General features: G+C 42.8%; 1 protein-coding gene across 4 annotated transcripts in view; it reads right to left on the bottom strand.

The window, feature by feature from the left end:
• GLCE (glucuronic acid epimerase) overlaps positions 1-14,267 on the bottom strand; it is a 48,748-nt gene that overhangs the window by 25,816 nt on the left and 8,665 nt on the right. For 2 of the 4 annotated variants that reach the window (XM_082060875.1, XM_082060876.1), the window contains exon 2: positions 9,062-9,164. The exons of the other annotated variants lie outside the window; for them this stretch is intronic. The gene's annotated coding sequence lies outside the window, so the exon portion shown is untranslated. The remainder of the gene's footprint in view (positions 1-9,061; positions 9,165-14,267) is intronic. 4 annotated transcript variants of the gene reach the window in all.

Here is a 14,267-nt window from a genome sequence, read left to right as displayed (position 1 = left end):
AAAAACAGAAAAATAAGCGAGATGGGGCTTTTGGAGCTGCTGCTGGGTTGGGATTGGGGGTTTGGTACCTCCAGTGCCAGGAGGACACACTGAGCATTGTGCAGCCATCAGGGTGAGATGCTTGTGCTCAACGATGCCCCTGCAGCAACGATTCATCTTTAAACTATTTCAGCACACAAGCAGCTGCTGTCAATGAATTCTCCAAATAACTCTCGTCCCTAAACGCTTCCGAACACCCCAGATGAGCTGAGCTCACGGCCTGGCTGTCAGACACGCTTGCATGTAACACTGCCTGGATTACGCTTGTGCCCATCAAACCCTTGAACCTGTCACACTACAACCACCTGGCACCACGGGATGGGTGACCTGGCACTGGGTCTCCTCTGCTTTCTAACACACCAAATACTTCAAAAAAAGTGAATAGTTGGGGAGAAGGTCACTGTCTGCTTCAGAGAAAAATCCCGTTTCACTAGGAGCGGGATTGCTCTTTGCCCTTTTTCCCAGAGAAGCAGGCGATTTGGTTTGGAAAAGCCGTATCACCAAACAAACCATGAGATCAGCACACATTTCTTCATCTTTGGCTCTTCAGCTCCATTGATTGCAGACCTTTTATTGGCTTGCAGCTTGCCATGCAACTTAATCAAAACACTGTGGGATTCTGGTGGAGACATGGTTGAGGGAACAGACCAGTTTGTTCTTTTCTTTCTGCACCTTGGCATCCTGACTTTTCTCTGCACCACCTCCCCACCATGGAGTTTTTGTTCCTCTGTCATCTTCTTCCACCTTATTTTACACAAATTAACCTACAGGAGTTTTGCTACAGACTTCAGGAAGAACCTAATTTCAGTTCTGGAAACCCAGGCAGGCACCAGCCCAGAGCTGCAAAGTCCTCCTGCCCCCCTGTCGCGGGGCAAAGACGAATGACTTACAGCAAATACTGTGAATAACCCCATTTAAACCAGCAAAGATGCATTCAACACCCTCAAAAGACAGGGACATTTTCACACAAACCACACAATGTAAATCCTCATAATCCCAAGATGTACCCACCACTTCTTATAGAATTCCATTTATGAAAAACAAACAAACAGCTATTAACACAAAACAAGCAGGATAAAGGCAGTTTTCTCTTATATTTCCTTGTAAAAAGAGGCCACAATTCCCTCCATCCCGCCAGCGCTGCAGGTAAAAGGGAACGATTTGCGATAGATGTTGGTCTTTGATCACAGCTCTGAGACTGAGTCCAATGACTGTAAACCACCAACCCCTCCCATGCCTATAAATAACATATGGATATGTATTCATACAAACACACCTATAACATATTGGGAGAGCAAGTCAGAACTGGTAGGAAAACATTCTCTTCTTTTCCAAAATAGGTTTAATAATCCCTACTTTACACATCTGTTCCTGTTGCTAAAAACAACTGAGTTTTGTGGTTTACCTGTTTTTTCCGATGCAAGTTCTGCTGTGCAGGAGTAGGCGTCAATTGTTCTATTTTAGATAAACTGTTGGGAACCATCACCCAGCGATTTCCCCCCTCCCCGCAGCGGCATCGCTGCCATGAGCCCATCACACCCAAGATTCCAAAGGCAGGAGGAACCAACAGGACGGGTGCAATTGAGTTTGCTATTTTGGGGAGAAGCAAAGCAAACTTAAATTTTAAGCTGTTGTTAAAGCTCCTTTAAGTAAATTCAATCTAATTCAGAACTCCTTCATTGCAAAGTATCTCCAAAATGATCAGCAAAAATTCTGTTTGCAAGGAAAACACCCCAAGCCAACTCCAAACACTTTCACAGTCGTTCTGAAGATGAACTCAATTCCTGCGCACCCTCAACCTTCCAGATGTCACCTGCAGCCAGTGATGTGTCTATGACTAAACTGATGCCTTTTTTTTTTCCCCTCAAAACCCACACATTTTCCAATGGTAAAAAAGTGTTTTCCTAAGACACTGGGGCAGAAACCTAAAACCTACGCAGAGGATATTCTGCCCAGCAAAGTCACAAGTTACAAACACTAAAACTGATCAGAAAATACTGAGGCAGGAAGGTTCCCAAGCAATTCGGTTACACAACGAGCATCGACCTTCTCCCTCCTCTCCACACCATCTATTCTAAACCATGAAACGCGCAGCTCATCAGAGGAACCAGGGAGGAAGAATAGATGATCTAATTAAATGTTACCTCCTCATCTGAAACACTTATTTAGGTTTCCTAGAAGACCTTTTGTTGTTAGAGCAGGAAAGATTTTGCAGCAGCAGGTCCTCAAGTGCTCATCTAAATACAAACTGCAATACCTCTACCTATTTTTACATTAGTATAAATATCTGGTTTTGCTGCGCAGATTTCAGAAAATACATCTAGTATTTCCAGCTCTAAACTGGGAATAGAATATTTGAATATCTTGGTTCAGCCCTCTGATAACAGTGCTTTACATGCACTCCTGCTGGTTCACAGAGAACAACCAGTGCTATTCACTACGTCCCACAACAGCAAAAATTATAGATGCTCAGGTCACCAGGAGATACTCTAGAGACCACAAGTCTCTATTCCACAAATAGTTAGAGAGGTTAAATTTGAAGCCTTTTAAGATTTTAATAGCTTTACCCCTTTGGAGGAAGAGCTTTTAATGAAAAGAAAATATCTTGACTAAAATATAAGAACATACAATCGTTTAACCATGGCAAAGTATATTCAGAATGAATCCTCCAGCATTCAACAAGCTTAAGGAAATCTCCACTTGATGAAAATCCACTCAACAGGTTTTCTTTTAAAGATGGAAGGAACGTCTTCGTAGTTCAGACACTCAGGTCGGCTCTACAAATGGGAAACGTAGACAAGAGTGTTTGGAAACAGCACGAGGTGACCTCAAAACCTCCCTCTCCACTGAAAATAGAGGGGAAAACTTCAATATTGGAAAAAGCTGGTGCTGGTGACAGAGAAGAGCTTTATCAATCTATATACAAACATAACAATTGCTTTATATGTCTGTCCTACAATGGGGTCATTAATCTAATGAAAATATATCAAGAAAAATGTGTCAGGACTGACAATGATGCTCTACCTCATAATTAATCCTGACCACGTATCATCACTACAGGCAAAAGAGCCGTTAAGACGAAGACACTTAAATCACTTTACAGATGGAGCTCATCACACCACTGTAAAAGTGGTTTATTAGCAACTTACTGCAAAGCACCATCTGAAATTTTATAAGTTATTTAGTGTGTATTTAATATTTGTCGTGGCTTTATTTTTGCATCTGAGTTACTTTTAGAAGTTTGTATTATTAGTGACAGGTCTGCCGCTGACAAACGTAGCACGGCGAGCAGAATTCACTCACAAGTGGGCTTTTTGTGAGCTGCTTTTCTTTCGAACGACTGGCAACGGCACTGCCAAAGAATTCTGCAAACACGCAGAGATCCAGTTTGCAATTAAGCACTGACAATAGCGGCGCTGATTACAGCGTTGATGCCGAACACATTCAGCAACATACGCTGCAAAAAGAGACTGCGCACACGGGATAAAGGGATCCACTTCTGCGCTAGCAGCTTTACCCAAAATTTAAACAAAAAGAATTTTCAAAGTAAACATTTTAAGCAGAAACATAAGCATTCCGCAGTATTCTATGCACATATAAGCATTTCTATTTTACGCCTTACAAGCATTTCTATTCTACCCATTATGAGCACTGACTAATAATGCAAATAGAGTTTTGACTTTTTTTCCTAGCATTGCTGATAATTTTCAGAAAATATGGCGCCTGCAACATCCCAAGTAAAGGCAGGAAAAGCTAAAACTCCTGGTTATTTCACCCATTTTAGCTGAATCCAGCACTGTGTTACAGCCTGTAAGACTTCGTGGTGTTAGACGGATGTGAAGACAAAGTATTTGCTTGTGAGAAAGACATTTGCCATTAGCAAAGCTGCCAGTGAGAATTCTAATGCCATATTCATCTCAAAGAAATTGTCAGTGGCTGTATCTTCCTGTTCAAGCGGTTGCTGGTTTTTGAGAGGCACTTGCAGAATACAGGAGAAACCCAATTACAGAAAATAGCAATATCTTTGTCAAAAAACAGCAAGCAGTTAAATCTCCCCTACGCATGGAAACGTGTATTAAAGCTAATTACTGTACATCGGTCAATGTAATTGCAACTCTAGAGCAACATGGCCCACATAATTAGTTGGCACTAATGGAAACCTCAAAATGTATCAAACATTCTAAAACACTCTGCGTTGAGTATTTCCTGCTGCTTCTCTGGTCGAATTTAAGAAGCACTTGGCCAAAGAGAAGACAACAGGTTATTACATGACCAAAAAATACTTTTGTTTCCCTTTTGCTATTCTTGTTAGTTCAGCTCCCTTTTGTTCTGCTGGATACAACCCTCACCATTGAGAAACTGCTCACCCAGCTCAGGACACAATCAGGAGAGGGCACAGTGATGTCTCCCAGCCATCAGCTGACTCCAGGGCCAGCTTTATTTCGATTTACACCACTTGGCGATGCTCAGAGATGCTCTGCCAAGGTGGGAACAGCAGGAAGATGAAGATTTGCAGCTGCAGCGAGTCCCATCAGGACACCTGGAGCATTACTGACTCCCGGGGCAATGAGAGCTGTGCAGAACAGAACGAGCATCTCTGCTGTACCTGGTACCTGCCGCAGCACAGGAGCAGAACCACCTGCTTATAAAGACCACGCTTTACAAAGTCTGAAATGCTGGACAGAAAACACTACTCAGCTGCAGGTTTCACAGAATTAGGGTTAGCAAACTATTAAGTGATTTTATCCCTTCTACCAAATGTTTTCTCCAAAAGGAAAAAAAAAATAGTTTCATCTTCTCTGAAGGCCATAATTGAAATACCAGTTTTTGACTGCAATGGCAGAGGGTTTTAACCCTGAGGGTGGTGAGAGCCTGGCCCAGGTTGCCCAGAGAGGTGGTGGATGCCCCATCCCTGGAGACATCCCAGGCCAGGCTGGACGGAGCGCTGAGCAACCTGAGCTGGTGAAGATGTCCCTGCTCATGGCAGGGGTGGCACTGGGGGCGCCGGGAAGGTCCCTTCAACCCAAACTACTCTATGATTCTATATTTTTGCCATGACAGAGGATTAATTCTAGACTAGGGACAGCATGTAACCATGCGCAATGTTCAAATAAAGGCCATCATGCACCTGGTATCAGCTCGATGACCATCAGATGTATCTCACCCTACAAACCAAGTCCACAAGCAAACAGCACAAGAGAGATCTTATAGGAGAAACACCGAATTTACTAGAAAAATTCTTTGTGAGGCAAGTATTTCTCAGAGTAAGTGTCCATCATGGTCCTTTGTAAAGTCTGATTATTTGCAGGCTTCAACAGCTGTGAGACAGTTTAACAGTTTGGTTCTGGTTTAGTTGCAGAACCAGCCCAGTTCCTCAGTGTTTGAGCTTAATCTAACACCACCACTTATCCACCAGTAATGTGCTCTCGCCTAATAAATGAGTGGTTTAATGCACATTTAGTGACCTATTTCAAGTAGGTAAAAATTCACCAAGCCACCTTTCTGTCATCTGCTTGGAGAAACAAATTCCCACGTTAGGGTAATAGAATATGGTAATGTGATATTTCCACAGTAGCTACAGAAAGGTGTGTGTTTGGACACAGCCCTCAAAACACAGCCCGGCTCATCTCCACAGGGGAAAAACAAAATACACCGAGCTTGGGGAAATTTCCAAACAGAAGATGGTCCTTTAGAAAAAAATAATAATAAAAACACCAACACACAGGTACAAAACAAAAACAAAAGCCAACACCACACACCCCATTGGGGAAATGGCTCTGGATTTGCCCATTTGGAGTCCCCCATGATTAACACCAAGCAGAAATACAAAATGAAAAGCTTAAAGCTCCTCTGCAATCTAAAGGCCACACACGTTTTACCAAGAGGATCCTGAACTTCAGCAGAATGCACAGACCCGGTTATTTAAAATAAATGATACATCAAGCAACCCAGAAGGACTTCACCTCATTATTACAGCTGAACCGTTACCACTGAGGCAGCACAAGGAGAATAACAGACCATCACAGAGTTATTACAGAAAAAGCTCATTGAACAACCAGACCTGCAAACATTAACTGAGGCCACCAACCAGGATGAGGAGATTCCAACAATAATCTAGAGCACCCTGCTGCACTGGAAGGGCAGTATCGACCTGCAGATGCTACACATATGATGGACAGATGCCGAAGTTGAAGACAATACCTGATCTTCACAGGCAGCCAGCAAGTTGTTTCTACCTGTAGTAACCTGGTGCCTCTAGTAGTGAGTGAGACAAGTGAACGTGCAGGCAAAACATTCTGTTTTCAGCAATAAAAGTTCCTTTACTAACTTGTACCCACACACAGTCCTCATGGCCAGGAACAGAGTATTCTCCTCGAGTTTCTGCACAACTACTGTTCAATATTCAAGCATAAAATCAAAATTAATACTAACCTATTTTCTTCCGGATGCTACAGGCTCCCTTTTCCACCCAGAAATTCAATGCATTCACTCTTTATTCTCTTTTGACCCCACTGGGGGCCCATCAATTATTACTTTATAGTGCAGGGCATCCCAAGGCTCCAGCCAGGGCCAAGACAACGTGCTGGAATTGAGATACCCCCGCCAGAGACCTTCCCAGTCCTGCTCCAGCAAAACATCCTTTTAGCAGATGCCAAAATGCTCCTTGCTTGTACAAAATAAACTGTTTGGTCTATATCAACAGCTTCTCTGCTGCTGTTTCCCCAGTAGATTAATTATCAGTCCACCCAGATTTTCTCCGTCACCATATTAACTGATGCAATGTCAGTTAAAACACATTACATGCAGGAACATACCAAACTTGAAAATGTGAATAAATCATGAAGGCAAAAAAAAAGTCTACACAAAGCTGTGAGATTTTACAAACATCATTCTTTCATCTACCACCCTTCCCTGTATTTTTTTAAACCAATACTGAATTTGAGGGCAATTAATATCCCATACAGTTCTAACAGCAGCAAAATCATCTTTAGCATCTCCTTCAAAGCACTGCTTCATACTGTCCATCACCCACAGGAAAACACGATCAAGACAGAAGTCTATGAATAACTCTGCTTTTTCTCCAGGATTCAATCTAGACTGTTTCTAAATATGTATAGTGCCTAAACTACATTAACACATTAAAGCTTTGGAGATTGTCATCACTGCTTCTGCAGCTTAATTTCATCTGTCCCTCACAATTCCCATCTTCAACTACTTTCATCCTGAAGAAAAAAAAAAAAAAAATCACTCCACTTTAAATATAAAACCTCATGATGCTCACATAAGCAGATTGCTAAGCATGTTTTAAGAGGATATATATTTAAAACCTGGCAGCAAAACTTTATTCCCCTACTAAACAGGAGTATTCTCTCAGATTCTATTGCCTTGATGTTAATAAAAAGCATATTGTACGATCAGTTAAGCTTGAAAAAATCTGGGAAGGATGATGAGTTGGACAAGTCCAACAATTCAGGAGTAGATTTGGAGAATATAGCGAGTGATAGAGGAGCGAACGTTTTAAGCAACTGATAAAAAAAATAAACCCCCCCCACCACAAGGGATTTGGTGTGTTTGTTTTCCACTCCAGCTGCACAAAGGATAGAAAGGCACAGTGCAATAACACAAAATGGATGCTTTTCTGCAGACAACACCTTAATTTCCAAACAGGTTTGTCTCTCCAGTTAAAAATTCATTTCCTACTCCTGACTGGAGATTTTAATTGCTCACAGAGATGCTCTTTTCTGCTCATTCAGAAGTAATGAGAGGATTTAAGCCGTTCTGTGCCTGAGACAGTCCTGCTGCACAGAGTAATTGGAAATGACAGATCACATCCCCCAGCGCACGCCTGACGTTTGTACATCAAATTCTGGAATAAACCCCGGCAGATCCACCGCAGTACTCACCCCGAGCTGAACAAACTCGGCAGCAAAAGCCTGCAAAAAATAAAACTTACCGATTTCAGATTAAACACACAAGAGCAGCATGTATTAATTATTGGGCAGAAGTTTAAAGTTTCCTTTAATCATTTTGAAATGCTTTGAAATCACGTCTGGTGGAGCAGCTCTGAAAGAGCTTTTATCTCTTCAGCTGTGACACAGGAGCCAATGCTGGAAACCCCAAACGATATTTTCTACCTTCCAGTTCTGGCATCTCCCCTTCTAAACAGGGTTTCCTAAAGTTGTGCACAGCAAGACACACCACAACTAGTAAAGAAACTATTTAGGTACAAAAAATAACCACTAAATTTAACATGAGGAGAAACTTCTACTCGAAAGTCACAGAAAGCCAAGCTTCAGTTTAATACGTGTATTTTATATATTATCCCAAAGGCTCTTTGCAAGTACAACAGGTTAAAAATGCTGCCTCCTCTGTGCTACCCAGCTCATGCTTACAGCATGAATAATTCCATACGAGGTACAAAAGAAGGTAATTAACATACTTCTCACATAAAAACAAACAGCCAGGCTAATAGCATGCAGACCTGCTCTCACGCACCACCTTACCCAGAATAATTCTCCATTGATACTCAAAAGCCCTCACATTGGAGTAATTTATGGATGCCATGGTAACGTAACTACAGCTCACCAAGTCTCACCTTCCAGCAAATTCACGCAACTACCACCTCCTTAAAATCAGATTTTTTTGCCACCTCCACCCTGTTCCCCCCACCAGCATCCTTCAGAAGTTACCCAGCTCACTTACCTTCCAAACAGGGAAAATAAAAACCTCTAAATATTGAGGTTTTTAGGTATGACGGCCCTTCAGCTGGAGAACAAAAATAAGCAGCTCGTCCATGTCTGGGGTGGGGGGTCCCCGTGTGTCCCTCCCCCGGGTATCGCCCACCCCTGCAAACCCCCAGCCAGATGCCTCCTGCAGCTGCGAGTTATTAAACAGGATGAACATTTAACCATTTAGACATCGGCAGCAGGTTTTAAACACATCGCAGGAACTCCAGACACAGAGTTAAGCAGATACAGACATTTAAGAAGCACGGGAAAGGGAGAATCAGCTCTTTTCTTACCTTAAGCAAAGGGAGGTCTCTGAATTTTAATGCATCTCAGATTGCTTCCAACTTCAAAAATATCTTGGTTGGTGATTTAAAGCGATTTCCCCTCTCTGATTTCCTACAGCAAAGAAGTGGAAAGAAAAAAAAAGGAGGGGGGGGCGGAAATTGAAGTACTTAAGGATCTGCAACAGCCAGAGTTGAATTTTTTCCCATGTCTGTAAAAATCCCCTTATTCAGTCCTGCCGGCTCTTAAGACGGCACCGCTGACGGCTTCCAAGGCTCAGCTCTTGATGTGCAGAATCACTGGAGGATCAAGAGCATCAATGTCACATCCCCGCGGAGGGGCCGGGTCCGCTCCCCCCACCCGCAGGCGAACTCGCGCGGAGCTGCCGCCAAACGCCGCTCAAACCCCCGTGGAAAGGATCCCGGTTTTAGCTAAGCTGTTACGCTGTCTCACTCGAGGAGCTGCGCAAGTGGGAGAATATAAACGGAAAAGCTCATAAAACACAAGTCAGAGACCAACCTTGAAACAAATTACAGCCGCCTGCGTCTGAGCGCTAGCATAGGCTCTGGAATTATTAAATGAGCTTCAGAAGAGATTTAACTAAGCAAATGCCACTGCAACGCTTTATTTATGGTGTGTGTGTTGCTCCCAAAATATTTGCTAAGGTTTTTCATCTCCTTTATTGCTTTTGCATTTTTCCTAATCAAACCCAACAGGCACAAACCCGATGGAGGCTGGAAGATTATTATTTTTTTTGGACAATATTTCAAAACACAGTGGCCTAAAGTTCCTCAAAAGAGAAGTCATGAACACAACATCCTAAACACAAGCTATATGTGGATTAAATGGAAATCAGGACACCAGCATCGACTTGAAACACCACATAATTAACTCCTGAAATGGCATTTTAATGGTCTCTGCCCTTCCTCAGCTTGGCAATAGTGTGTATAATTACTCTCCTATTAGCCCTCTGCACCCTTCCCTCGCATTCCCAATTTTAAATTAAACAAAACCTCTTCTGTTGGAGTTTGCCTTGGAGAAGCCCTGTTTTAAAAGGATTACCCGTCACCAAAAGCAAACTGGATTCCACAAAAGCAGGCTTATTTGTGCACTTGAAGTCTATTTCTTTAGGTATCCAATACACACCTGGATCTTTAAAAAAAAATCCATTTGAATTTTCTTACTGAATTAGCTCAATAAAATAAATTTTATCACCCATTAAAATTTATGCAAACGCAACGTGAGCCTGCACAGTATTTCTTCCTATAATCCTCTGGCTGGAGGCTCTATTTAATAAACAAAGGCAGCTCTAATAATTCAAATCTTACTTTCAAAGATGTGACGTGCCTGTCAGGAGCTTTCTGCAGCAGTCAGAACGTTTCTCCCATCTCTCTCCAAGGCTTTGCATACTTTTAAGCCCCTGTCTTGCCTTTTGAATGCTGATAACTCCTGTGCTTCTTTTCTCTCCTTTAAAGGATTAAATGCAACTGCACAGACATTTTTATTAGTGCACCACGCACCATTAAATTGTCAGTTCGTCTTCCACGATTCTCTTTAAAAAAATAAATATGTGGCCTTGAAAACATCTTGACAACAAAATACTCATTTCCGTGGCACTTCTTTATAAACTGAAGCAAACAAAGCCAAGATCCCACTAAAGAACCACGTGTATTTTTCCTTACAGCAGGTTGCACAATGAGAACCGCCCTCCACACAACATGGATCTTTAAACACTGCCCCATCACATCCACCAGAAAACCTTCCACTTGGCTCCCCCAGGACATTTAGTTTTATTATTTAAGAGTTCACCCCACAGCCTTCAAGTGCCAAGGTGAGAACTCGCTCTGGCCGTATGGGAACAACTCCCAGAGCAGAAATCCAAGTTTTTAACAGGAGAAGACAATAATATTTCCATCTGAGACAGCACACAAAGATGGTGCCAACCTCATGCTACGTGCCCCACACTGAGAAGATGATGGCTTGGGGTTCTCTGCAGTTATTTCCTAAGGGCGCTCTGGATTTTTAATACCTCATTTTTTGTCAATATTTCTATCTGGGAGTTAATCGACTTTCTCACACCACAGGTTCCTCCTCTCAAACTCCCACCTACTGCCAAAGGTGCCCAAATTTCCTTCAACAGGGTTGAATCTTTGCACCATTTGAACCAGCCCAAGCCTGAGAAAAACCATCCAGCCCCACAGAAATGCAGTTCCTGCCCAAATTGAACCCATTGGGAGGATTCTGCCCATAAAAACCTTCTACCTTGTGTCTCATGACCAAGTTTTAAAAGCAATGAACACATTTGAGGTGTTTGACTCAAAAGACACAAGACACATTGACACTTTAGATTTGCACACTTGTTTCTCAGCAGCAGCAATCTCCCTGCATCTCTTCAGCGAAGAGAAACCCCTCTAAGATAACTGGTTAAATTCCAGAAACCATTGTAATCCTGTTCAACACCTACACACAGATCAGGTCTCCCTTGGTCCCTTACAAACAGGTCAGTGGAGAATAAACAAGAAGCATCACCGCAACAGCTTGGACGCGGTCAGGAGAGGCAATCTGGCCAAGTTATGCTTCTGTCTGCAGAAACAACAGCTGCAGAGCCTGGAAATAATCCCAGGAGATGGCCCAGGGAGCACCAAGCAGGTGCTTTGCCCCACTGCTCACACAAACAGCTCACACCGGACCAGGACATCACTGTGACAGCACCGAAACCCCCACGGTGCCTCCAAAGGGGATGGAGATCTCAGTGCAGTTGGACATTCAGCAGTTGCACATTTATCAAGAGCTTTTATGAATACATCCATAAACGATTCCCAACCATAGGTAAAGACAAGTTTTTGCGCTGTGGTCCAAGGCACCTGCTTCTTTTTAAGCCTCGCTCTGCTCAGCTTGACTTCTCCAAACCCAGCTTCGGCACCAAAACAAAGCTTTGGGTTCCTTTTGCTGTATTCTTGAAATTATAGTGATTCCAGCACAGTTTGGCAAGTCGTTAATTCACGTACGGGCGATTAGGAGCCTTCGCCTGCAACCTGCAATTTCAGCACGAGCACAGCAGCACGATCAGGTAACGTGTTAATAACCTGCTGGGGCTAAATACGGTGTTACAGCAAAAGGGGTTCAGAACGGCAACACAAACAGCCCAACACGCCGATTTTACACAATTCCAAACTCCTGATCGAAGCCGAAATCCTGTTTCTAGGTACAGGCTAGCACTTTATAGAACACTGTGGGAAAGCAGTACCCTAAAATACAATGAAAACAGCAAGGATTTGCTGTGGTTTTTGTTTTTTTTTTTTTACTTTTTTTTTTTCCTAATTAAAAAAAGAGGACTATTTGTAACTGCCCGCAGCTTGCCCCAGGAAGCACAGCCTTTCCAGTGGACAACAGCATAAATCCAGCTTTGGCACGAGGTTTGAAGCTGCTCCCTGGAGGGAGCCTCACACAGAAGAGTAAGACTTTCCCATCTTTGATAACGGGAGGTTTGACAGGAGGCAAAGCTCACAGACAGGGCATCGAGGAGACAAGGACTCAACCGCCCAAGGAAGGACTTGAAACAGGAGCAGCAACAGAATCTCATCCTAAGGCTCTCAGGACACATCCCAAGAGACGGTCCAGAACCAGTTTAACTAATTTTGTTCATATTACTCTCATGAATCTACAAAAATAACATTTTCTCTTCATGCCCTGATAGGAGGATTTTATCCAGTTTCTATTAAACAGAGCAATAAAACCTCATATTTTACTTAGGCGATCTACAAAACAGAATTTTGTCAGTTATTTCTACAACCCACGACTTTTAAGAGGAGAAAAAAATATCTCCATTCCGCTTCCAGCTGTTGCACATTCCTGACACTGAGCCACAGGCAGGACGGCTCCTTCTCCAGCTGCCTTTAAACATTTTCCCACCCTAGTCAAAAACCCAACAGAGGTTTACCCTGTAACACAGAGTTTCTGTCACCTCCCAGGTGAGCGACGTGGAACCTGCAACCTGGTATCTCAGGGTTTGGGGTTATTATGTATTATACCCTCTGCTGGAAGAGGGCAGAGGAGAAAATCCTGCTCTCAGTGCCCAAAACACCCCAAATTTCACGCCGACATTCGTCATTTATTAAGAGCACTTTTCAATTTAAATAAGGTAGTTAAAGTGATCGCACCCAATTAACTGCTCAGTAGGAGGACGGCGTTAATATTCATGAGACATTCAAAGCTGACGTGGGATTCTTAATTGTCTGGACCCACATGCAACAAAGCTGCACTAATACTGTACCACCCCCCCCAAATGTTTTTGGTTTTTTTAAAATCAATATTCATTTAAGAAGCCGATTTGGGTTCTATTATGATATCTTTGATCTAGATATATGTCGTCTTAGATATTTTTTATGCTGCAACATTTTGCAAAGAAAGCTCAAATCTTCTTGGAGAAGGGGACAACTTTCTAGCAGCAAAATTTGAAATGCACTGTCAAGCAGGCAGGGAAGTTGTTAACAATCCTGTGAGTATTAAAATGCAGCACATCACAGGTCAAATCCAAGAAAAATAAACTCCATTTGCTCGAATAAAACAATGTAAGGACTGGAACTGGTAGGACCAGTTTAATTGTAGTTGCTTGGGGGTGGGGGGAAAGAAAACTTTAATTGGTCAATGGTCCTTCTGGAGCAAGGAACATCACCACAGAGCATTACAGGAGCTCATTTTAAAGCAGTTGTCAGAACAAGGATTAAGCCTCCAAGCAGATGCCACGAGCTGTGCCCTTGGGGATGAGACCCGCACACTGTATAACCCATGTCGGGAAAATGCAAACGTTTACATCAACTATAAAAAAGGGGAAGACTGGAAGACTGATAGTTGTGCTTTTTTCATTTACATGGGTTTTGTAAATAGGTTTTTAGGATGACAGATGTGGATTTAAGGGAAAATGGGAATGCTGGGTTGACAAAACCAGAACCCGCTGTGCTGCTTCACCATCACAAGAACATGCACCTCGCACACATCACACCCCCAGCAAACACTGAAACAGCAAACCTGGCTGTTCCTGGGGTTTCCCGGCATGGAAAAGATCAATTTTTGACTTCCTGATACCGTGCCCTTTCTTATAAACACACCTGACAGGAGATGAAGCAATTTATGAAGTGTCAGAGAAACGCAGCATCACCTTAAGTCTTCTGAATGCGAACAACGGTGGTTCTGTGAGCTTTCATCTTCCCTAGACAC

This window comes from Streptopelia decaocto (genome assembly GCF_964273445.1).
Source record: "Streptopelia decaocto genome assembly, chromosome: 9".
Classification (NCBI taxonomy): domain Eukaryota; kingdom Metazoa; phylum Chordata; class Aves; order Columbiformes; family Columbidae; genus Streptopelia; species Streptopelia decaocto.
Note: the sequence above shows the minus strand (reverse complement) of the source record. Positions and strands in the feature narration are given on the sequence as shown.